The sequence below is a fragment of the Pristis pectinata genome, chromosome 6 (genome assembly GCF_009764475.1).
Source record: "Pristis pectinata isolate sPriPec2 chromosome 6, sPriPec2.1.pri, whole genome shotgun sequence".
NCBI lineage: Eukaryota > Metazoa > Chordata > Chondrichthyes > Rhinopristiformes > Pristidae > Pristis > Pristis pectinata.
This window is the reverse complement of record NC_067410.1, coordinates 77,804,314-77,825,546: the sequence shown is the minus strand read 5'-3', so window position 1 is coordinate 77,825,546 and position 21,233 is coordinate 77,804,314. Positions and strand designations below refer to the sequence as shown.

General features: G+C 39.6%; 1 long non-coding RNA gene across 1 annotated transcript; it reads right to left on the bottom strand.

Annotated features, from left to right (window-relative positions):
* Nucleotides 1-9,890: 9,890 nt before the first annotated feature.
* On the bottom strand, nt 9,891-14,883 carry LOC127571161 (uncharacterized). Its single transcript, XR_007956453.1, has 3 exons — nt 14,722-14,883; nt 13,545-13,666; nt 9,891-10,022 (listed from the first exon to the last, which is right to left on the bottom strand). It is a non-coding gene; the product is annotated as an uncharacterized LOC127571161 (long non-coding RNA).
* Between the last annotated feature and the right edge of the window lie 6,350 nt (nt 14,884-21,233).

Here is a 21,233-nt window from a genome sequence, read left to right as displayed (position 1 = left end):
CCATGAGATGTTCAAGTCCAGTGGCTCATTACCTGCAGATCCCACCTCTAAGCTAACCTTTACATTGTGTTGTGCTAATATCCGAACTGGTGGCTGGAAGGGTTAAATAGCATGACGCTGTGGCTTCAGTTTTGTTCTCACTTGGTTTATGCAACGTTCTCTGCTGAAGCTGCAGTTCCTGACTATCCAAAAGAAGAAATGCACAGGTTAAGGAATACCAACTGCAACTTATAAATCAGAAGGGACTATAGGAACAAGAATGTGAGAAGGATTGAGGTGTGAGGATACAATCACTTCAAACTGTTTCAGCCTCACCACCGGTGATGAGCTCAGTCACAGACGGTGACTGAGTCCAAACAGTGTCAGGTTCACAATTTGTGGCGAAGTGATTGGTAAGTGACTCTCCCCTCTCAGTAAGCTGCCCCCAATTGTGCACCAACTTTTTCTGTAAAAGGTGAAATCATGCCAGTGAGTATCACATAATGGTCTTGGGTGATGGTTGAAGAACTGTTGGTGTGTGCCAGTTGTGATGTGTGGGTGTGAGATTTGCAGTGGTAGGATCTATAAAAGACAGTGGTGGAATGAATGAATGTTGGACATGATACAGATTGCTGACTGATGAACAATGGGGGTGTGATGCATTCAGCAGGATGTGAGATCAGTGGTGGAGCTGATGGGTTATGGCTTTTGAAGAAGTATTCACAAATCTTTACCATGCATGTGAGGTATTAAACTTCTTATTACACAGTGTCCAAGTGCTTGATGCTTGGCTCTGGATCTTCACCTTCTGAGGTATTTCCTCCCACTACCTTTGGAGAGTCAGCCGGGTCCTATGGCTAGCGAACATTTCTCCTCCTTTCCACGTACCTGACTGTAGCCTGCAGCTCACCACTGCAAAAGTGAGAAACCCACTCTTTCCCATGTTAGGCCACATCTGCTTGAACAAGTCACATTTGCCGTTCATTCCACCATTTCCTAAGGCACAACCTCTTTGAGTCCTGGGCTAGCTGCAAGTAATACAGGCCATCTTTACCTGGTATTGGGCCTGCCTTAATTACTTTATCCTTAATCAGCACAACTACCAGTGGTAGACCACAAAAAAAGCTGTTAATGATCAGGAAGAAAAAGATCTACATTCTACTGGCACTTGTTCCATTGAAGAAGTGTTAATTAAGCATTGTGATCCACTACCTATTTTCCAATGCTATCCAATTAAGCCTCTGTAATCCTTCAAATTTTATTATTTTTAGAAATTGTGTCACATAAAAAAACAAATGACAGAGCTAGTAAGATGAGTTCCCCAAATCCAGCTACAAGCTTAAGGTCTATAGAAACATCTCCCACAAATTATCTTAGTCACTAGTTGTGCCTGTAATTAGTGCACAATTTCTGCTTTATTAACAGGTGATTTTATTCCTGCAAATTTAGTTGAAGTGTGGGATCATCCATGATAAGTCATTATAGCAATAGTCTTCGCTATATGATCAACAACTTGATCCTCATCATCACAACCCCACATCCTTGAGTTATTTAGCTGATTTTTCCCCATAAACCTTGACTCCTCTAAAGACCAAACATTTATGTTGGCCTTGAAGCTATCCATTGATCCAGCCTCCATAGCTGTTGGGGCAGAGAACTAAAGATTCACAACTCTCCAAGAGAAGTAGTTCCTCTTCATCTCTATCATAAACGGAGAAGCCCCATAGTTCTAACTTTCACCATAAGAGAAATATGTTCTCAGGAGCTAAAGCCTGTTCTGAAACCTGATCTGCCTTTAGTGCAGTAAGAATAATTAGCACAAACTAACCAGGACTGAGATTATAAACAAGGATGTCTACTGGATTACTGCATTATTTCTACTTCTTCTTCCGAATGTCTATAATATCACTGTGGATTGTGAATTAAATATTTGAAATTTAGGTTGAGTTGGTATCTACCTTGTCATTGTTATTCTTAACTTACATTGGGAAGTACATAATGTGTTATATAAAAGTTTCTTTGATAAATGGTTTAAGGAAAACTCCAAGGACGTTCACTAAATTGCAGAAAATGTTACCAAATAAAGAGTTCAGTGGAGACACACAGATTTACATTGTTTGCTATTCAGGAATAAGCATGACCATTCAACTACTTGTATTACTTCAAGTGGACACAATATGTAAAGGGAAACTCGTTAAATTGAAGCAAGTTATTTGCTCATTTTAATTTTGTTGTTTCCTCTTTCTTGTGACATCTAAGACTTAATGCACTGGTATTTTAAGTTGAAAAGGAACATGAAACCATTGGTTGGTAGAATCTTTTGGATCTAATGCCTTTGAGCATTTCTCAGAAATTTTCAATCAACTGGTTCAATTCCAGACATCCAACAGTACCTTTCAGTGCTGTTTACCAATTCCATTGAGAAGACAGTCACAGTTACCATTGTGTTATGATTCAATTGCACATCAAATGAAATATAAAACTTTTTGAATCAGCATTAAAGTTAAATAAGTTCCTTAATAGGTATTCATCACTGCCTTTTTTCAAAAGAAATTCATGTAAAAATTAAATATACTCTTAACTTTAAAGTAACTAGAACATCTTTATGTTTTAAGGAAATATACATAAAATAACTTCAATGCTTTTTTGAAAGAAATCACTGTAAAACAGCTAAGATTCTGCTTGAGATGTTCGCTATTCACTCCTTGATTGTTCTAAGAATGCGGCTTTACCTGCAAAGAATCCAACTTCACTGCTGCAGTTTTCGCCAGAAATCTTAATATCCGATCAACAGCAAGTCTTTTAAATAGAATGGCCATGCATGACTGAGAGTAGGCATTTGTTCACTAATTACATATCGGGTGCTTGCTCTTTTATGTTTTAATAATCTAGAAATAAATGAAATCAGCATCATGCTTCATTGCTCAATCATAATTACTGTTTTCAATCGACAATCAATTGAATCCTACACTCTGTACTTCATATAAATTAATGAAATTTCTAAGCCAAGAAGTTTCATTTCTGGGCAATTAATTAGAGAAAAATAAACAAGAGAAAATGTATATAAAAATTCCAAATACCAGAAAACCCACTCACTGACACAATGCTACTTTTATTACTGTGCTTTCACAATGGTAGGTAAGTGTTGGTCAGCACCGATATAAAAAAATTACCTTAGCCTACATTTACAATGACTTTCTCAGTAAATGATTATACCACATTTTAGTGAACTGCATGAGCTATTAATAGGGGGTAATTTCTACAGTTTTGTTTTAATGTTATCAAGAGATTGATTCACTTGGACGAATAATATTTGAAGCCATACGGTGTGCTAAAATAAAGCAGAGGTTCCACTCACTCTGAAATAATAGGCACCATCTATGGCTAGCTCATCATCAAATTCCAGCAATCTTCATAAAACTGACCCAAATGCAGCTTGCATACTGGAGAGTAATACCACACAGATCAAGTGCTGCTGGTATAATGTGGCAAGACACTGTTGTCCCTGGTGCCTCTTGGAGATTTCCTCAAGAAATAAACTAAACTAAAGATTTTATTCAAGATTCAGACTATTAAATTGAATGAACTTTTATTAATACATTTTCCTTTCCAAAGGAAGAGGAAATGCAAATATGTGCAGCAAGTTTACTGTCTGCAGATTCTTCTCCATATTCTTTCCTTACTGTTGGTGTCATGGGCTTTCATGAGGTTGAAAAAGGCCAAGTGTAATGGCCACGGCTGCTCCCTGGAGTTGTTGCATGTTGAAGGTAATATCCACTGTGCCTCTGTATGGATGAAATCCACACTGTGATCCAGGAAGCAGCTCTTCAGCTGCTGGAAGGAGGAGGTTGAAGAGGACCCTGATGATGACATTCCCTTTTGTAGACAGCAGGGAGACCTTGCTGTGATTACTGCAGTCAGATTTGTTTCCTTTCTTGAAGATGGTCCTGATTGCTATATCTCCGAGGTCTCCTATTGTCTCCCCAGATGTAGGTGAAGCAGTTGTGAATTCGTGACTCAAGTTGCTCTCTGCCAAATTTTGAAACTTCAACAGAGAAACTGACCTTTTCAGATAGGCATGGCCTTTTTGACTTTTATTCAGACAATGAGGCTGGACCGGATCATTTGCTGTAGAATGGATTCAAGACCACTCATATCTGGGATAGAGTCAAGAACAAAATTAAAGTTCTCCTTGGCCATATCTGTAGCTTCTAGGTTTGGTATGTATGCACTATGTCTACTGCATATTAGAGTCTGTGGAAGGTTCATGATGTGTTCATCTGTCTGACAGGTGGAGTCACTAAGATGTAGCTTAGTTTATTTATGATGCTATAGCCCACCCCGTAAAGCCGGTATTCCTCTTCCAGTTTGCCCTTCCAACTCCTGTTCACTATTTCTCACTTAGGGTGGCAATGAAGATGTCAGAATATCTGATTTCCCAGGCTCTGATAGCGGAGTGACATTCAGCTCTTGACTATCAGGGTTGTTGATGAGGGCCCATTATTATTCAATACCATGCAAGGTAGGTCAGCAAGTTCAAGGGTTTCAGATGAGTGGGACCAATTTTGGAGCAGCAGTCCGGACAAAATTACTCTTTCAGCGCTGCACGTTGCACATGTGAAAATTATCTGCACAAATGGAGAGGAAAGACTGTGCTGTAAATGCTGCCAGAAGGAAAGTTCTTGCTGAAAATGCCACTGGAATGAAGGAGCTCCTGGATGGTTTTAGACCACATTGGATATCACTAGAGGCATTAACATGCCCTACATTGTGGCCACCTTGACCACAAGCTCTATTCAATTCTTTTGAGGCCCATGGGCACTGCAAGACATGGCAGTAACATAGTCCTATTAAGATATTGGATCATTAATATATTTTTTTTAGCATGAGAAGAAAGAAACGATTAAATTTGCTTCAAGTTAAAAACTCAATGCTCTATATGATTCTGGCATTAATATTTAATTAATATACAATAACAGACCACTAGGGGACAGTGCAAAAATATAATAGTCATAAAGAAAATCAAGTCTGAACTGTGAAAGATTTCATAAATAGATTTAAATGGAAATAATGTGTCATTCCAATCGACATTCACCATATTTATTCTTTTAAGTATGGGCTTCTCTGCGAATGAACCGTTACAATGGAAAATTTTCACCATTAGTGCTACTGGTGAGGAATTTCATGTTGAAAATTATGGCAATAATGAAGTCATGAACTTCTGAAATGAGTTGGAGTGAGAAAATCTGCCTTGCTGCTGGTGAAAAATCATAATGAAAGTTTGTCAAATTATTTTCCACTCAAATTAAGTCATTAACTAGTGCAAATTAGGATTCAATAAAAAGAATGTAGCATTCTGAAGGTAATGTAGAAATGCTGCATATCAAAATGCAGGATCACAGAGCCATGTAAAACACCTTACTCAAATATCTTGCTTATTATTTTCACACAGGCTTTGTTAAAAAAAAATCAGGGAATTTCAGACAGACATATAAACACACACATTACTTATATCACAATTTCAATGAAAAATAATGAACACTAACTCCCTATGCCTCAAGTACATCATGACCTTGTATTTAAGCACAGTATGTGGTCCGGATAGAAAATGTTCTAGATTTGATTTTTGGGTGCAAAGCTTTTCAAACTGGGATGTGTACAAAATCATAGAATTTTACTTTACAGATATTAAGCAGGTAGCTCTTTGATAGACTTCTTTCTTTTGCTCCATTTTCCTGCTTTTTCATAAAACCCCTTAAAATTTTGCTTCTTTCAAATATGCATTTACTTCCCATTAACAGCAGCAATGGATTTAGTTTCCTCAGCTATGTCTGGCAGGTTATTCCATGCTGTAGTGATCACATTGCTAGTAATGTAGAGCCTGGGCTAACTGAACAAAGAAAGTGATTTTTGCCTATTGAAATATCCTAGCAAGAACATATTTGTATCAAACTCTTGAATTTAAGATGGGAAATCTATCCAGCCATGCCATATTTCAAAAATGAATTTTTTAACTTAAAAGATACTCATGATCAGCAGCTGAACACAGAGTGAGTTATATATAAATATAGCAGCTCTCAATATAAGAATCAATGTCCTCATTCAGATGACTTGACAATTCAGAGAGCTTGCAAGGTCCAGTAGAAGTTGCCAGGAATATCTATATTTCTGCAAGCTACATAGCACTGAAACCCTAGGGGGCTTAATTATGAGGCAGCAAAGGGAGAAGTTGCTGCAGTCAGATGAAGAGGAGCAGATGTACAATAAATTGCTGTTACAGAACCTTTTGATGAATTCTTTTCTGAAGTCATATAACCATTACCACTTCCCATGTATATCTCGGTCTCCTGGCGAGTATAGTGACAAAGTAGGGACAACCAACTTCACAGCTGTGCTCTAACATTACCTTTGTAGTGTACGTTGGTGCCCTCATTATTGCAGGAGTCAAAGTGGCCAAGTGAAGTCCTCAGAATTCCAGCAGCAAGGATGAAGGTGAGGCTTCAAGCTTGCTTGCTGCTGGAACCCTGCAAGAATGTTGTCCATTAGCAATAAAGAAGCAGATTTTTTTCCAAGCTCCATCTTCTTGCTGCCTGCTTCTGTCTGATTCTCTGCCCCAAGAATGTGAGGCAGCTCAAAAGCAATGTTTTATATGGAGGAAAGTGAAATGGGCCATATGGTTACATATCTTCTGCTTCATTACATAGCTATGCATTCCTGAAGCCCAACTCCAAAATCTCTGTACAACACGGAACCTAATGTGAAGGTATCATTGCCTTCCAAGTTTTAACTCTGCTTTGTGTTTTGAAATGGAGCATATCCTTCCTTGTGCAAGGGAGAGGACAATCAGCATCAAATCTCCAAATCCAGGAGCTCCACCTTTAAAATGACTGGTGTCTCAGCACACCTACAGTTTGATATAAAAACATGATCAGATCAGTAAAGCTTTCATCATGACATTGAGTATTTACAAACAATCCATTGACAAGCACAATATCTTTGCTAACAGACGCCTGGAGTAAATGTTTGTGGAGCTCCATGTGCTCTGTGTTGGCTTGCAGATCTGTAAAATCATTCTGTCAAGTGTATACATTAGTCAGCAGACAAGCTGGTTCACACTTTTCTTGCATAGTTGTGCATTACCTAGTGAGGCTTCCTCTACACAGCTGGATAAAACCTTCACAAAGAGCTGCACTTGAGTTTTTAGTAGTTTTATGGGTGATTATTTTTTAATTCATTTTTGGGATGTGGGTGTTGCAGGAAGGCCAGCATTTATTGCCTATCCCAAATTGCTTGTGAGAAAGTGGAGGTGAGCAGCCCTCTCCAACTGCTGCAGTCCTTCTGGTGAAGGGTATCCCAGAGTGCCATTGTGAAGGAAGTTCCAGGATTTAGACCCAGTGACGATGAAGGACTGATGAAATATTTTCAAATTCGGATGGTCTGCTATTTGTAGGGGAACATGCAGGTGGGGGTGTTCCCATGCACCTGCCATATTTGGTTTTCTTGGTGTAGAGGATATGTGTTTGAGAAATGTCTTTGGAGTAACCTGGGTGAATAACTGCAGTGAATTTTATATGTGTCACTGTGCATCAGTGGTGGAGAGAGTGATTTTTCTGAGTGCTTAAGGGGGTGCCAGTCAACCAAGCTGCTTTTTTCTGGATGGTATAGAGCTTCTTATTGGAGCCACACTCTCCAGGCAAGTAGAAAGTATTCCATCATGCTCTTGACTTGTATCTTGTAGATGGTAGAAAGCCTTTAGGGTGCTACGAGCAGAGTCACTCACCACAGGATACCCAGCCTCTGATCTGTGCTTGAAGCCATGGTGTTTATGTGGCTGTTCCAGTTGAACTTCTGGTCAATGGTGTCCACCAGGATATTGGTGGCTGGGGACTTGGTGATGGTAATGCCATCGAATGTTAAAGGTTGGTGGTTATGTTTCACCTGATACCATGAGATCTCATGGAGTTTGGAGTAAAAGTTGAGGACATCCCACATACCAAAGATGTGCAGGTTGGTAGCTTAAATTGTAAATTACCCTCACTGTTTACACTACTTCAGATTTTCACTATAACCTTGTGCACCATTCCACTGTTTTGCACTCATTGTCGTATTTATTATATTTATTATTTCCATGTATGCTGCTTACTCTATGAGCTCATGTGAGCAAGGAATTTCATTGCATCCTGGTGTACATGACAATAAACTCTGAATCAGAATCTATGGGGAGTTGATGACAATATGGAGAGAATAAAGGGTGATTAGTGTATGTTTAATATAAATGAGTTCTTGATGTTGGCATATACTTGGTCAGTTTAAGGACCTGTTTCCATGCTCAATGACTTGATATGACTGTCCCCCAACTCTGACTATATTTGTACCTTTATGTAAAATAAATATTGCAACAAATGTCTTACTTGTAACTATATCAAAATTTGGACATGCTGTCTTCCCTCCACCCGGACTTAACTAGAATACAAATAATCTTCTTGCAAGAAAGTGTGTTGTAGTGGATCAAATTGCAATAAGATCAAAATCTTCACAGATAAAATTTTTATTGCTGCTGCAGCAGTGGCCATCCGAAATCTACGTTCAGACATACTGTAAGGATAAATATCTGAATCGTTATTAATTCAGGCATGTTCTGTATTTGATCTGGAGATACTAGACATTGGTACTGGCTGGCAAAAGAGCATTCTAATGTGAAGGAGCATTCCATTTCTCACACAGCAATAAGCACAACATTTGAAAAGAAAGAGAATGAAACACAAGACTGTTTCCTTTGCACATACATGTAATTCCTAATGTAATCCCTGTTAGCTAAGTATTTTCAAACAGCAATCAATATTTCGTGATGCAAGGTATTTTATGCAATGATTTAGAAGGTAATAGGTTATTTTCTGTATTAATAATTGTCCAGTCGATAATAAAATTGATGGTTGTAGATTAATACATAATACCATTGGTGTCATATAAACACAATGTTCAACTGTAAGTCATTAAGTAAACAGTAATCAGCATATGACCTATTGAATCACTTGTTAGTGTGTGCCCATTAAAGTCATGTCATCGAAAGTGACGTCTAAGCCAAGGAGGTAGGTTTTGCAAAATGAATACTCCCAGTGCATGTGACATTAACGCATCAGGAATTTGTATGGGTGTTCAACAAAAAAATTTAGACAATTTTCCATCTATTATGTAGAGTGAATACTAATTTGTAAAATTTACTCCATAGTTACTTGTGATAATTTATATATAAGCAATTTTTTTCCATTTGGAAGTCAGTAGGGGGTGCTGTGTTGCTGCAACATATAGGTCATAGGTTGAAGCTGCAGGAATGCAAGCAGAAAAGATAGAATTTCGCTGAGACATACAGCATGGAAACAGGCCCTTCAGCCTACCAAGTCTGCACTTGCCATCAAGCACCCATTTACACTCATCCCATTTTATTCTCCCCAGATTCTATCATGCACCTATATACCAGGGGAATTTACATTGGTATTGGTATTGGTTTATTATTGTCACTTGTACCGAGGTACAGCGAAAAACGTCTTTGCATACTGATTGTAGAGGTTAATTCATTACACAGAGCAGTTACATTGAGTTAGGTCATTGAGGTAGTATAGGTAAAACAATAACAGTACAAAGTGTTACAGCTACAGAGGAAGTACAGTGCAGGTACACAATAAGGTGCAAGGTCACAACAAGGTAGATTGTGAGGTCAAGAGTCCACCTCATTGTAGAAAGGAACCATTCAATAGTCTTATCACAGTGGGATAGAAGCTGTCCTTGAGCCTGGTGGTATGTGCCCTCAGGGTCCTGTATCTTCTGCCTGATGGAAGAGAGAAGAGAGAATGACCCGGGTGGGTGGGGTCTTTGATTATGCTGGCTGCTTCACCAAGACAGCGAGAGGTAAAGACAGAGTCCAAGGAGGGGATGCTGGTTTCTGTGACGTGCTGGGCTGTGTCCACAACTCTCTGCAGTTTCTTGTGGTCCTGGGCAGAGCAGTTGCCGTACCGATCTGTGATGTATCCAGATAGGCAGGAAATCTGAAATAAAAACACAGAAAATTCTGGAAGAACTTAAAATGTCAGCCAGCATGTGTGGGGAGAGGGAGTGAGAGAGAGAGTGTGTGAGGGAGTGAGAGAGAGATGGGGCTAGCATTTCAGGTCAACGACCTTCAGAATTGCAGAAGTGAGAAAGAAAGCATGTTTTAAGTTGCAGCGCAGGGGAGGAGACAGGGAGAACAAAGGGTGCGGACCAAGGTTGTTCAGGTTACTATATGTGCTGTTGGTGCCTTCTAAGAGAGGGTGTTGAATGGTTGTTAATCAAAGTTGATGTGTCTGGAGGAGTGTAAATAGAGAGAAATAAGCAAGTGCAGGAGAGGGAATAAAACACAAAGCTGGAAATCTGTTGTGAAGCAAGTTCAAGGTCTCGAAGGACAAGGACTCTGAACACAGTCTTAGAGTTATATGATTTATTTACAAAGGCAAATGTGGGGGAAAGGTACAGGGTCACACACACACACACACACACACACACAACGAACTGGGTACAAATAATCAAGGAAAAGCAATACGCTACCCGCCACCGCTTGACTCAGTACAGGCACAGCTCCGTGCCACCGGGAATACTAACTTAAGACTCTTCTAACCCTGTCAAAGTGCACAGCTTACCAGCAGTCTCTCCAGCGTCATTTCACAATTCCTCCAGGAAAACAAAGAGACCCGACCCAGCACATGGGGCACTCTTTATAGTGCTGGTCTGGGTGGGGTCCAGCCCAGGTAGTTCAAAAAGGCCAATGGCCCAGTGCCAGCAAGGACTAATCGATCACTGGAGACCAATGGCCTAAGGCCAGGGACGAAGGTGCTTAAAGGGGTCAATGGTCAGGTGTGCACTGATGGGTGGGGTGGAGCCAAGCCTTGATTCATAGTGGTGTGTCTTTCGACCAGGTACTGGGCAGTGCTGTCACCATAGAACCATAGAACACCACAGCACAGAAAACAGGCCATTCGGCCCTTCTAGTCTGTGCCGAAACGTTATTCCACTGGTCCCATTTACCTGCACACAGTCCATAACCCTCCAGACCTTTCCCGTCCATGTATTTATCCAATTTATTCTTAAAACTCAAGAGTAAGCCCACATTAGATGGCAGCTCGTTCCATACTCCCACCACTCTTTGAGTGAAGAAGTTCCCCCCAATGTTCCCCTTAAACCTTTCCCCTTTCACCCTAAACCCATGTCCTCTCATAATCTCTCCTAATCTAGGTGGAAAGTGACTACTCGCATTAACTCTGTCTATACCCCTCATAATTTTGTAAACCTCTATCAAATCTCCCCTCATTCTTCTGTGCTCCAAGGAATAAAGTCCTAACCTATTCGATCTTACCCTGTAACTCAACTCATGAAGACCTGGCAACATTCTAGTAAATCTCCTCTGCACTCTTTCAATCTTACAAATATCCTTCCTATAATTAGGTGACCAGAACTGCACGCAGTACTCCAAATTTGGCCTCACCAATGTCTTATACAACCTCACCATAACATCCCAACTCCTATACTCAATACTTCGATTTATGAATGCCAGGATGCCAAAAGCCTTCTTTACAACCCTGTCTACCTGTGACGCCACTTTCAGGGAATTATGTATCTGAACTCCCAGATCCCTTTGTTCCTCTGCACTCCTCAGTGCCCTACCATTTACTGTATATGTCCTACCTTGATTTGTCCTTCCAAAATGCAACACCTCACACTTGTCTGCATTAAATTCCACCTGCCATTTTCTGGCCCATTCTTTCAGTTGGTTCAGATCCCTCTGCAAGCTTTGACAGCCTTCCTCGCTGTCCACTACACTTCCAATCTTAGTGTCACCAGCAAACTTGCTGATCCAGTTTACCACATTATCATCTAGATCATTGATATAGACAACAAACAACAATGGCCCCAGTACAGATCCCTGAGACACACCACTAGTCACAGGCCTCCAGTCTGAGAAACAATCATCCACTACCACTCTCTGTCTTCTCCCACACAGCCAATTTCGAATCCAGTTTACAACCTCTCCATGGATACCTAGTGTCTGAACCTTCTGAACTAACCTCCCATGTGGGGCCTTGTCAAAGGCCTTACTAAAGTCCATGTAGACAACATCCACAGCCTTTCCTTCATCTACTTTCTTGGTAACCTCCTCGAAAACCTCTACAAGATTCGTTAAACACTATCTACCACGCACAAAGCCATGCTGACTATCCTTAATCAGCTCTTGGCTGTCCAAATACTTGTATATCCCATTGCTCAGAATACCTTACAATAATTTAACTACTACTGATGTCAGGCTCACCGGCCTGTATTTACTTGGTTTACTTTTAGAGCCTTTTTTAAACAACGGAAGAACATGAGCTGCCCTCCAGTCATCCGGCACCGCACCCGTGGCTAAGGACATTTTAAATATATCTGCCAGGACCCCTGCAATTTCTACACTAGTCTCTCTCAATGTCCGAGGAAATATCTTATCAGGCCCTGGGGATTTATCTACCTTTATTCGCTATAAGGCAGCAAGCACCTCCTCCTCTTTAATCTCTATATGTTCCATGACACTACTGCTTGTTTCCCTTCCTTCCATATCCACTATGCCAGTTTCCTGAGTAAATACTGATTCAAAAAAACTGTTTAAGATCTCCCCCATCTCCTGAGGCTCCACACATAGACCACCACTCTGATCTTCTAGGGGACCAATTTTGTCCCTTACTATCCTTTTACTCTTAATATACTTGTAGAAACCCTTTGGGTTTACCTTCACGTTATCTGCCAAAGCAACCTCATGTCTTCTTTTTGCCTTCCTGATTTCCTTTTTCAGTATTTTCTTACTTTTTCTATACTCTTCAAGTACCTCATTTGTTCCTAGTTGCCTATACCTGCTATACACCTCTCTCTTTTTCTTAACCAGATCGCCAATATCCCTTGAAAACCAAGGTTCCCTATGCTTGTTAACTTTGCCTTTAATTCTGGCAGGAACATGCAAACTCTGCACTCTCAAAATTTCGCCTTTGAAGGCCTTCCACTTACTGAGCACATCCTTGCCAGAAAACAACATCCCAATCCACTCTTCCTAGATCCTTTCTCATTTCCACAAAATTGGCCTTTCTCCAATTTAGAACCTCTACTCGAGGACCAGACCTATCCTTATCCATAATTAACTTGAAACTAATGACATTATGGTCAATGGACCCAAAATCCTCACCTACACATACTTCTGTCACCTGACCTGTCTGATTCCCTAACCACGTGTCACGTGACAGCCCCGGCCCTCCACAATACAAAATCTAAGCCACATTGGCCTCATCAGCGACTTCAGAACCCACTCTTCCTCTTCTATGTGCTCCTTCTCTGGAAGTGTGCAACCCTGATCCAACAGAAAGCAAAACAAAAGTAGCCGCACTTGTAAACTGTAACCATAACACCTTCACTGTGAAGCAGCATCATTGCTGATTACAATCAAATCAATGGCCATGTAGTAAACAGTTTGAAACATTGTTAACGTGCATATATAGTAGACAGTAAATTGCATTTACTTTTGAGGTGTTCTGGTGCTGCAAAACCCCTCTACACATTGTTTGCGGATGGTCTCCTCTATCAGGGACAGGTGCTGCATTCTTAAGGACCCTTTCCTCTTCTTGGTTATCTTCATCTGTGCCTGTGTATGAAAATACAGTATTTGTAATAACCTAGGGTTAACTTTGACATTTCTAATAAGCTTTTTTGATACTGCTACATATTGTTGTTGCAGTCACTGTTGCAGTCACCTCCTGCCAGGCTTCTCTAATGGTTAAATCCAATTCCTAAGCTAATAAACAAAGCAACATGGTATGTTTTAAGGATTAATAAGATTGTAATAACATAAATCCATTTTATTCATGAGTTCTGATGCACATCTAGGCATCAGGGAGGTAAACTTTTGTTTGACAATGAAATTGAGTATACTTAGGAAAGAGGATTGATACATATTGCTTTGGAAAAAGCTATTAACAAAAGGGTTAGGTAATTAGGACCTGTCTGATGAAGGTATCAGTCTGACCAGCTTATTCAGCCTCATCAACTTCCTAATGCCTTTATTCTCCAGGCTACTCTATCATTATGGCTCATTGTCAGATACATTAGCAGAGGACACAGCAGGAAACAATAATCCTACAGCTTTGTATGGGCTACATTGCAGAACTACCCTGATCATTTTAACAATTAACGTACTCTTTCAGAATGGCAAAGAAGTCTTCTGCAATGACTTTGGTGGATGTTTGAGCTACATTGTCCTTCTCCTCAGCACTACAACTTGGATGGCACTCTGACATCATGAGCTACATCTTCCCTGTTTATCCTTGGTCCCACAAAAGTCAGGTTCCTTGAACCCTTAAATGAAGCAATACCCCTTCACCACCACAGGTAACACTACAGGAAGAAAGAATAAACAGGAATACCTTGCTTGCTATTCTAGTAGATGAACATGCACAACATAAAATGGGGTAAGCTTTATTTGGGTAGTTAATGAGCTTCCAGGTAGAGAAAATGTGTACACTATAGCCTCAGATCCAGAATATCCCCTTGTTTAGCATTTACTTATTGGAAAATATTACTGCAAATAAACTTTTGCAAAAGCTAATGCTATCAATGCATGCATAAAATTTGTCAAGATTTGAAATTTATATGAAATATGTGAATAAGGCAACATTGGTCATGAAAAAAATCCTGATTTACCTGAACAGCTACACAAGTCTTGAATGAGAAGAAACCTCAAACTCCATTCTCTAATGCTGAGAATTAACAGGTTGATTTAGTGCCGCAAATAAACTGGCATCAAACTTGCTACTTTCACATGGACAATGTTTTTTGCACTGATCTTTCATTGCTTTATTGGAACAATCCAGTTTTTCTCTTTTCCTGTTTTGAAAAGTTCAGGTTCAAGTTAATGTTGTCATAGATATACGTGCACAGGGTATAAATGCCATGAAAATTAGTTTTTTGCAGCAACAGCACAGTACATAACAAGACGAGGACAAACATAAATTAATAGAAACTTAAATTAACGTAAGTTATACATAACTTACATGTGCGCAAAATATACAACAAAATAAACAACGACATTAGTGCAAGATTGAGAGAGAAAGAAATATAGTCCAAGGTAGTGTCAGGGTTTTTCAGGTTGGTTCAAGAACCTGATGGCAATGGTGAAGAAGCTGTTGTTGAACCTTGAGGTGTGGGCATTCAAGCTCCTGTACAGATGGCCGAATCGAGAAGAGAGCATGGCCCAGATGGTGGGATCCTTGATGATGGATACCGCCTTCTTGGGACATCGCCTCTAGTGGATGTCCTCAGTCGCAGGGAGAGCTGTACCTGTGATCGAACTGGCTGAGTCTACCACTTTCTGTAGCCTCTTGTGTTCCTGTGCATTGGAGTTTCCATACCAGGCCATGATGCAACCAGTCGGAATGCTTTCCACTGTACATCTGTAGTTTGTCAGAGTCTTTGATGACATGCCGAATCCCCTTAAACTTCTAGGAAAGTAGAGATGCTGGTGCACCATCTTTGTGGTTGCATGTATGTGCTTGGCCCAGGATGGGTTCGCTGAGATGACATCCAGGAATTTGAAGCTGCTCACCCTTTCCACCGCTGACCCTTCAATGAGGACTGGTGCATATTCACCTGACTTCCCCTTCCTAAAGTCCACAATCAATTCCATGGTCTTGCTGACACTGATCGCAAAGTTGTTGTTCTGACACCACTCAACCAGCTGACATGTCTCACTCCTGTACACTGCCAAAGTTGGACACAGTGTAATGTACCCATTAACAGATGAGGTGAGTCAATCAAAATGCATTTCCGATAATGCATTGTAGTCATAAGCTAAAGTTAGTAAGACTGTTATGAATGCTAAAGAAGCAATCTTGGTACTTTAAAACAAACTGTGAAATGGGCCAGATTCTTTGCCAAAGTTCCCTAATCTTGCTCACCATGTGAGGGAGCATTGAATTAGCATCTTTAAAATTGATGCACACATCATGAGTGAATAATGCATGAGAAAGAAATGAAAGCTACTGTTGGACAACATGCCCATTCCATATCCATCTCCTCACCTATTTAAATAACAGTGTTTTACACTGTAATTCTATATTTTAAGGCTAAACAGTATTGATGTCAAATAAAACAAAATAAATCTAATGGATGTCTGTACCCACTATCACATGAAGTACCAGATCTTCGAACAGGCTTTGCTGTTAATCAGCCTAAAACTGCACTGTACTACCCTGATGTAAAAAATATATAAATAAACTAAAACCATCCTTTCACACTTATTTTGCATAACACTTGAAATAAACTCCCTGTTAATATTCTTGGAAAGTTTTGCCAGTTGCATGAAAATTCTGGATGCATAAACACCAGATAAGCCAGAGTTTACTGAACTAGTAGAATGAGACCAGTTCTCAGCAACATATCCATTCAAATTGCAGGAAAAATAAAGAATATTAACAAGTTGGTCCTAAATTATTAAATTCTCTTAACTTTCAAATCCTGTCTACTTGTATCAAGTAACTAGACTCAGAGTAGCCGAGAAGACATGGGGTGATACATCTTTAAACTATAGTTACAGAATAGAGACCATTATGCATACCAAGTTGTGAGTATAGGGATTTGCTGTCAGAGTTGCACTTGAGATTCAGATGTGTATAAACAACTGGTAATCCAGTAAGAACTGAGAAGAAGGCAGCAGATGTGAAATTGATATTACATTCTCTAGCAAATTTATAGGGTAAACATAATAGTACCAAAAAGCCATTGTATCATAAATGATGCACAGTACATTATCTCCCCACTACTTTGTAATCAGTATTCATGCTTTCTTCTGTTAACTCTGCGAATAGATGCACACATGGTGCTGAGCCTAATCAACAACAAAAAGCAATTCTGAATAAAAGTTACACCATAGCCCCAGTTGGAGAATGGGATTAACAGATGGTGATTAGTATGGCTACTTTAGGATCTAATATTATTGTCCCAGTGTTTCCACTTACAGTCAATTCCCAATTATTGGGCAGCAATTTATCCAATTTGTGGATCAACCATGGTACGCAAACCATTCCTGCATATATAATTACCTGGACCCAAGCTCAATGCTGGTCATTCCGTGGCTGGAGTCGAAGGGCAGGCTGCCATTTCCCCAGATGAAGCCAGGGAGAAGCAGTCAGGCTGGAGCCTGGTGTGGTAAGTCAATCCCTCAGCTGGAGCGCAGGACCAGGACACCACTGTCCTGGTTAGAGACTAGGGAAGGGCTGCAACTCTCCCACCTGGAACCTAAGACAAGGAATCACTCCCTCAGCTAATTACAGTGTTTGCTTGACTGCTAAGTTCTCAGTTGAGAAATATTGCATATTACATAAATAATGAACAATTAATCATCTTGTCCTGGGCTTCTGACAGAGCAGTGCAATGCAACACATTTGATGGCTTTTAGCATGTATTGCAGCATCTTTGAGAGTCAATGTGCCTGGGGCACAATGTTACAGCACTCTTTGGTTTGCATGCTTTGGTCAGTTAAGGCATGATGAACCTTTTGATTGTTACCTAACATCAATTCTGATGCACAAAGATATGAAATCATGAAGGAGACCAAATCTTTACACAAAAGGGCAACACCTCACAGAGTGGCAGCAGCAGGTTAGGAAAGATGAGTCCCAGACTCCTTCATATCGTGTAGCGGTTAGCGTAACGCTTTACAGTGCCAGCGACTCAGGTTCAATTCTGGCCACTGTCTGTAAGGAGTTTGTACGTTCTCCCCGTGTCTGCATGGGTTTCCTCTGGGTGCTCCGGTTTCCTCCCACATTCCAAAGACGTACGGGTTAGGAAGTTGTGGGCAATGCTATGTTGGCGCCAGAAGAGTGGCGACACTTGCGGACTGTCCCCAGAACAGTCCACGCAAAAGATACATTTCACTGTGTGTTTCGATGTACATGTGACTAATAAAGATATCTTATCTATATCTACAGACCACAGATTATTGAAACACAATTCAGAGCCTTGCAAGGGATGTTAAAAAGAACTTTCATTCTGCTTATGTTTGAGCAAGCATCAGTTCCCTTGGTTCTCACTTATCACCTCGCCAGCCTAAGCTTACAGTTGAAACCCAAACCCCAGTCCTGTTCTTATTTTAGAGAAAAAATATAAACCCAACAATTCTGAAGACTTCATGACTGCAAACTATCACAACCTTCCAAAGGTCATATCTGAATTATAATTGGTTTAAAATTATGAATAATACCACATAGAACTAAATTGTCAAATTTAAACATAATTGACATTGAGATAAAACTAAAGGGAAAGGTTTGCTTATATAATTTCTAAACCAATTTCATGGGATATGGCCAATGCTTTCAAAGCAAGCACTTATTGCCCGTTGGGAGTTCTTGCAATTTTCTCTCTTCATTTCTTAAGCATCCTTGATCATATTAATCCTAAGTTTGTGCAACAGTTCATAACCATTTTAGCAGTACATGAATAGTGTCACAGCTTAATTCTGCCATGCCCTTTCTAGATCCCCTCTTGGTAAAAACTGGTAAAAAAAACATACTACATTTGGAAACTCAATGAATCAGTAATGACTAAGTTATGAACTAAGATATCAGAAAGGACATCTTTATTTGAAGAATGAGACTTACGGTGCAGAGTGTAAGAAGCAGTGTCATTTAGAATATTATCAAATTCCATGCAGAGAAAGTTAATGTCCAGAGGAATGAACTTCAATGGAACCAAATGAACTTTTTCTTTTTCTTTATTGATCTCTCCATCAGCCTACCAACACATTTCTAAGAGGGTGCAAGTCTGAAGCCTATTATTAATCACAAGAAAATGAATGCATAACTTATCCATGAACAAAGACAACTTGATTTTGTCTTACATTTATTTTCTCTAACTTTGCCTTATCCAGACATGAATTACTCAGACTAAGGGAGGAAACAGTCTGTTCCTAGAACTCTGGTGATGACCAGAACCTGGACAAGAATCCTCCTTGGTAACGTGTCCAATTATTTCTTACTTCTCAGTACACTGGTGCCTTACTGAACTCAGTAGAAATGATGCAACACACCTGGGATCTGTAAACCTGAATATCTACATTGGAGCACTAACATCATTTTCCCTCATAAACATGTCTTTAACGAAATGTACCATAACATTTCTAAGGAACAGAAAATAGCTTTATTCATGCACACTGCCTTTCTTTTTTGAAAGAAGCTCCTTGCAACCATAAATAGAAAATGGATTTGTATTAATTATATCGCAACTTTCATATTCTCAAAACACCCAAAGCACTTCACAGCCAATGAATTATTTCTGACATTCAGCTACTCTTAAAGTGCATGAAAATGCAACAGGCAAATTATATTCAAGTTCGTACAAACAGCAAATAAGATACTAACTCAGTTAATCTATTTTTTTATACATTACAAAGTAGGTCAATTTTGGTATGTTTTAAAAGACTGTCTACTTTTCTTTTAATAGTGCCACCTAAACAGTCTCGTCCCAAACAAAGTGATAATAGGTTTTCAGCTCTCACCCAGGTGTAAAGCTGGCACTTTAGATTTATAAAAGTGGCCCAGGACTCATGAGAAGAAATTACTTCACTCAGAGGGTGAGGAACCTGTGGAATTCTCTACTGCACTTGACAGTCAAGAGCAAGTCACTGAATATATTTAAGAAGGAGTAGCTAAACTTCAGGACACAGGCATCAAGTATGGGGAAAGAGTGGAATATGGCATTCAGATAAAGGATCAGCCATGATCATACTGAAAGGCAGAGCAGGCTAGATGGAACAAATGGCCTAATCCTTCTCCTAATTTCTACATTTCCACGTTCACTTTCACTCATTTCTATGGAATGAAAACAGGTGGTCAACTACAATGATAGTAATAGTTCCAAGCAGTAAGTCCAGCATTTCTAACTATGCAGTGTCTGGGATAAAAATTCATCTTTGGTCTGTAGTACTAAATGTGCAGGAAAGTATACAATGCCCATTTAATTCCCCTCTTGACATTTGATTTCATTGACCTCAGTGGTACTGTTAAGTCAGATAGTTTAAAGTCAGTCAGGTTGGGTATTTGTGAATAACCTGATCTGAACTTCCATCATCACTGTCACTGAGATCTATCAGATTTATACAAAATTAACTTTCTTTAACAAAATGCATTCCCAGATCTTCTTGATCTTGAAGTAACAAATATTCTAGAATTTTACCTCTTTGAGCTTGTCCAATGGCTACTCACTGTGGTGTTGTATCTCTACTGAAATATAAACAAACCTTCAAAAGACCACAATCATTTCCCAATATTTGAATTCAATCGTTCTGTTGAGTTGTTTGTGACAGGCGCAGATTCATTTTGAAGCAATCGAATTCACAACGTTTTCTACACATTTTACAAACTCTTTCTTTTGAAAAGGTAATAACAAGAAATACTACCAATTACTGAAATTAAAATGCCGTCTAGCTCAGAAATCAGCAACCTTCAAAAATATGAAGTCACCTGCTCCTGGTATATCTTCAAATGACAAAACTAAGTCATACCAAGAGGATCTGTGCAATAAAAAAATAAGAGTCAGACAAATTCAAACTACCGAAAACTTAATTTATAATAGCAATGTTTCAATTCTCAATAGTTATAAATGTTAACTTCTCACTCCCCAGCTGGCAAGCTACAGGTGACATTCCCTAAGGTATCTGACATAATTTATTCTATGTATAAAGTAATTAAACTGAAAAGGAAAGGACAACCTTGGCCTATATCAGCCACCGCTCCGTAATGTTGTCATGAAGCATGAACCCACAGCTTATATTTTCATAAGCTTCATTGGTAAGACATATTAACTTGGGACTGAGATAATGCTCCTTCATTGTCAGCCAAAGTGGTTTAAATCACACCCTGCCTCAAGCTTTTTAAAGCCAATGAAATTATGATAGTGCCCTTTTTGGTTAAAGATGTTAAAGATCTATTGAGAAGCTTCCTCCATATTGTACCCAGCTTATTCTTCCACTAATTCAGGCCGAGGACTAAGAACATAAGGAAATAGCAGCAGGAGAAGGCCACTCAGCCCCTCAAGCCTGTCCTGTCATTCAATATTATCATATAAATATATAAAAAGGCAAACATTTCCATATTCCCATATTTCTTATGATGTAGCTGGAAGTCATTTAGTCATTCATCCCATTGGTTTACACAGTAATC